The sequence below is a fragment of the Leptonychotes weddellii genome, chromosome 14 (genome assembly GCF_054177405.1).
Source record: "Leptonychotes weddellii isolate Sample4059 chromosome 14, ASM5417740v2, whole genome shotgun sequence".
Lineage (NCBI taxonomy): Eukaryota > Metazoa > Chordata > Mammalia > Carnivora > Phocidae > Leptonychotes > Leptonychotes weddellii.
This window is the reverse complement of record NC_138382.1, coordinates 18,971,224-18,977,223: the sequence shown is the minus strand read 5'-3', so window position 1 is coordinate 18,977,223 and position 6,000 is coordinate 18,971,224.

Genomic DNA, 6,000 nt, shown 5'->3' with positions numbered 1-6,000 from the left:
ATCATGGGAGTCTAAGATGGAGAAGAGAGAAAGGGCAGAGAGAATATTTGAAGAAATAATGGCTGAAAACTTCCCAAATTGGATGAAATACCTGAGAATAAACTTCCAAGAAGCTCAACGAACTCCACATAAGAGATTGACAGTGAGATACATTATAATTAAATGTTCAAAAGCCAAAGACAACAGATTATATTGAAATTAGCAAGAAAGAAGTGACTTGTCACATACAAGGGACCCTCGATAAGATGATCAACAGACTTTTCATCAGGAAATTGGAGGTTAGAAGGCAGTGAGCCTATATATTCAAAGTGCTAAAAGAAAACTCACCCAAGAATCCTGCATTCAGCAAAACAATCTTTCAAGTGAGGAAGAAATAAGACATTCCCAGATGAACAAAATCTGAGGGAGTTCATTACCACTAAAGTCTAGTGGTAATGAAATGCTCAAAACAATACTTCAGGGTGAAACAAAAGGACACTAGATAGTAATTTGAAGCAATATGAAGAAATAAAGATCTCAACAAAGGCAAATACATGGGCAATTATAAAAGCTAGTATTATTCTAAGAATAGACATAACTCCAATTTTGTTTTCTACATCATTTAAGAAACAAAAACATTAAAAAGAACAAATTATTAAAGACTAGTATTATTATATCTTTGGTTTGTAACTCCATATTTTATTTTCTACATAAATCAAAAGACTAATGCAATTAAAAGAATTATTCCTTAATATCTTGGGGATTCAATTTATAAAGGCTTGATTTTGTGATATCAACAATTGAAAGGGATAGGGATGGAGCTATTAAAGGAACAGAGTTTTTGTATGTTATCGAAGTTAAGCTGATATAAATTCAAATTAGAGTGTTATAACTTTACAGTGTTAAATGTAATCTCCATGGTAACTACAAAGAAAATAGCTACAGAATGTACACAAAAGGAAATAAGGAAGAAATTTAACCACTTCACTACAAAAAATCAACTAAACACAAAAGAAGAGAGTAATGTGGGAACTGAGGAACAAAAAAGCTGTAAGTCATGTAGAAAACAAATAGCAAAATGACAGAAGTAAGTCCATTCTTAACAGTAAGTACTTTAAATGGAACTAAATTAAAGTTTTCAGTCAAAAGACAGATTGGCAGAATAGATAAAAAAAAGATATGATCCAACTATATGCTGTGTATAAGAGACTCACTTTAGATCCCGAGACACAAATTGAAAGGACAGAAAAAGATAGTCCATGCAAAGAGTAAGCAAAACAGAGGAGGGGTGGTTGTACTAATATTTGACAAAATAGATGTTAATACAAAAAATTTTACACAGGATAAAAAAGGACACTATATACTAATAAAAGGTCCAGTACAGCAAGAAGATATAAGATTATAAACATTTACACACCTAATGATAGACCATCAAAATACATGAAGCAAAATTAACAGAATTGAAGGGAGGAATAGACAGTTTCATAATAATAGTTGGACTTTAATACCCCACTCTCAATAATGGATTGAACAACCACACAGAAGATAAGTAAGGAGTTGGAGAACTTAAACAGCATAATAAATCACCAGATCCAACAGATGTACACAGAACACCTGACCCAGCAACAATAGCATACACATTCTTCTCAAGTGCACACATGACGTTTTCCAGGATAAAGCATATGTTAGACTACAGGTTAGCTCTCAATAGATTTTAAAAGGTAGATGTCATACAAAGCATCTTCTCCAACCACAACAGGCTGAAGATAATAATAGGTTTAAAACTGGAAAATTCACAAATTTGTGGAAATCAAACTAGACACTTTAAACAACCAGTGGATTAAATAAGAAATCACAAGGGAAACTGGAAAATACTTAGAGAGTAATGAAAATAAAAATGCATCATACCCAAAACTTTGGGAACATACCAAAAGCAGTGCTAAATGAGAAATTCATATTGTAAATGCTTACATTAACAAATAAGAAGGCTCTCAAATCAACAATCTAACTTTGCCAATTAAGGAACCAGAAAAAGAAGAACAAACTAAACCCAAGGATAACAGAAGTAAGGATATAATAAAGATTAGAGCAGAGATAAGTGAAATTGAGAATAGAAAACACACACACACACATATATATATATATAAATTCAATGAAACCAAAACTTGGTTATTTAAAAAGATCCACAAAATAGACAAACCTTTAGCTAGTTTGACTAAGGAAAAAAAAAAACTGAGAACACTCAAATTACTAAAATTAGAAATGGAAGTGGGGACATTATGCCAAGTCATTCTATAGTAATAAGAAGGATTATAAGAAAGTACTGTGAACAAATGTATGCCAACAAATTGGATAATCTAGATGAAATGGACAAATTCCCAAAGCCTACCAAAATAATTTTTGAAGAAATAGAAAATCTGAATGGATTTATAATAGTAAGTAGATTGAATCAGTAATCAAATATCATCCAACAAAGAAAAGCATTGGACCTGATGCCTTCACTGGTGAATTCTACCAAACATTTAAAGAATTAACACCAGCCCTTCTCAAACTTTTCCAGAAATTGAAGAGGAGGAAATACTTCCTAACTCATTCTACAATGTCATCGTTACCTTGATACCAAAGCCAGACAAAGACACTATAAGAAAACCATAGCCCAGTATTCCCTTATGAACACTGATGCAAAAATCCTCAAGAAAACCAGCAAAATGAATTCAGGAGCATGTTAAGAGGGTGATATACCATGACCAAGTGGGATTTATTCCTGAATGTAAGGATGATTCACCATATGAAGTACATATAGCACAACAGAATGAAGGAATAAAAATTCACATGATTTCTCAATTGATGCAGAAAAAAATTCAACATCATTTTATGATAAAACACTCAACAAATTAGGGATAGCAGGAAACTGCCTCAAGAAAATAAAAGCCATATATGAAAAACCCACAGCAAACATAATATTCATTGGTGAAACACTGAAAGCTTTTCCTCTAAGATCAGGAATAAGACAAGAATGACCTTTTTTGCCATTTCTATTAACATAGTACTGGAAGTTCTAGCTGGAGTAGTTGGACAAGACAAAGAAATAAAAGGCATCCAAATTGGAAAGGAAGAAGTGAAATTATCTCTGTTTGCAGATGATAAGATCTTGTATGTAGAAAACTAAAAATTTTACCAAAAAATTGTACTACTAATAAATGAATTCAGCAAAGTAGCAGGATACAGCCAACACACAAAAATCATTTACCAGTAATTAACAATCTGCAAAAGAAATTATGAAAACAATCCCATTTATAATAGCATCAAAAAAATACTTAGGAATAAACTTAACCAAGGAGGTGAAAAACTTGTACAATGAAAATTATAAAACATTACTGAAAGAAATCAAAGAAGACATGAATAAATGGACATAAACACATATGTTCATTGATTAAAAGACAATATTGTTAAATGTCAATAATATCCTAAGTGGTAGAAGGATTCAATGTAGTCACTATTAAAATCCCAATGATTCTTTTTCTTTTTGCAGGATTAGAAAAACCAATCCTAAAATTCATATGAAATCTCAAGGGAGCCAGAATAACTAAAATAATCTTGAAAAGGAACAAAGGTGGAAGACTCACACTACCTGATATCAAAACTTACTATAAAGCTGAGTAGTCAAGGGGCTCCTGAGTGGCTCAGATAGTTAAGCATCTGCCTTCGGCTCAGGTCATGATCCCAGCGTCCTGGGATCGAGCCCCACACCAGGCTCCTGGCTCAGCGGGGAATCTGCTTCTACCTCTCCCTCTGCCTCTCCCACTGCTTATGCTCTCTCTCTCTGTATCTCTGTGTCTCAAATGAATAAATAAAATCTTAAAAAAAAAAAAGCTGAGTAGTCAAAACAGTGTGGGGCTGGCATAAAGACAGACACATAGACCAGTGGGATAGAAGAGTGCTTAGAAATAAATCCTTGCATATATGGTCAAATGATTTTTGACAAGGGTGCCAAGACAGCCAGTGCTAGAAAACTGAATATCCACAGGTAAAAGAATGAAGCTGGATCCTTGCCTAACACTATATACAAAAATTAACTCATGACAGATTAAAAAAAAAACCCTAAAACCATAAAATTCTTGAAAGAAAATATAGGACAGCGCTTCACAACATTGGATTTGGCAATGATTTCCTGCATGTCACACCAAAAACACATGCAAAAAAAAGAAAAAAATGGACAAAGTGGACTTAAGGAAAATTTTTAAAATTTATACATCAAAAGACAGTATTAAGAGAGTAAAAAGGCAACCCACAGACTGGTAGAAAATATTTACAAATCACATATCTGATAAGAAGGAGGTTATACAGTGTGCCTGGGTGGCTCAGTCAGTTAAGCCTCTGCCTTTGGCTCAGGTCATGATCCCAGGGTCATGGTATGGAGCCCCACGTCTGGCTGTCTGCTCAGTGGGGAGCCTGCTTCTCCCTCTCCTTCTGCCTGCCACTCCCCCTGCTTGTGCTCGCTTTCTCTATGTCAAATAAATAAATAAAATCTTTTTTAAAAAGGAGGTTACACTTGCCCACTCTTTCCTTTTTCATTCCACTAATGTTTAAATATTAATATCTAATATTAATATAGATCTAATATCTAATATGTAAACAACAAAAAAGCAATCTGATTCAAAAATGGGCAAATAATTAGACATTTCTACAAAGAAGATATATAAATAGCCAATAAGCACATGAAAAGAATGCAGTGTGGCTAATCATTAGGGAAATGCAAGTCAAAACTACAGTGAGCTACCACCTTAGACTCATGGAGATGGTCACTATCAAAGATTGGAAAATAACAGATGTTGGTGAGGATGTAGAGAAATTGAAACCTTGTGCACTGTTGGTGGGAATATAATGTATAGCTGCAGAATATAGCGTACGGTCCTTCAAAAAATTTAAAAATAGAATTACTGTATGATCCAGCAGTTCTACTTCTGAGAATATGCCCCAAAGACCAAAAGACTTGAAAGAGGTGTCTTGAAGAGTTATTTGTACAACCATATTTGTAGCAACATTATTCACAATAACTAAAACATGAAAACAACCCAAGTGTCCATTAACAGAACGAATGGGTAAGCAAAATATGGTATATACATGCAATGGGGGATATTACTTGGCCTTAAAAGGAAGGGAATTCTGACATATGTTACGACTTGGATGAACCTTGAGAATATTAATTGAAATGAAATATTGAGAATATTAATTGAAATGAAATAAGCCAATCATAAAAAAGACAAGTTCTGTATGATTCCACTTGTACAAAGTACTTTGAGTAGTCAAAAATCATAAAGATAGAAAGTAGAATGGGCCAGGTGTTGGGGGTAGGGAGAAATGAGGAGTTACTATTTGATGGGTATAGAGTTTCAGTTTTACAAAATGAAAAGAGTTATGGAAATGGATCATGGCAATGGTTGTACAGCATTGTAAAGTGTTTAATACCATTGAATTGCACACTTAAAAATGGTTAGGGTGGTAAATTTTGTATCATGTCTATTTTACCACAATAAAATTTGGGTGTGGAGAAGAGTCTTCGGAAGCCATCCATTCATCCAGTGTTGTTGGGGAACATGGCAAAGACAATGGAAGAAGGAGGTTACACCTGCTAGCTGTTTCCTTTTTCATTCCACTGATGTTTATTATCACTGGATTTTTGGGAGCCTGGGTGGCTCAGTTGGTCAAGCATCTGCCTTTGGCTCAGGTCATGGTCCCAGAGTCCTGGGATTGAATCCTGTGATCAAGTCCCATGTCGGGCTCCCTGCTCAGCGGGGAGTCTGCTTTTCCCTCTGCCCCCCACACCCTGTTCCTGCTTGTGCGCCTTCTCTTTCTCTCTCACAAAATTAAATAAATAAAATCTTTAAAAATAAATAAATAAATAAATAATAAATATCACTGGATTTTAGAATTTCTTTAAAAATACAATTGCCTAAAAGTTATAAAGATATAGAAGTGAACTAACAGTAACCAAATGGTTTAATAATTAGATGATGTATT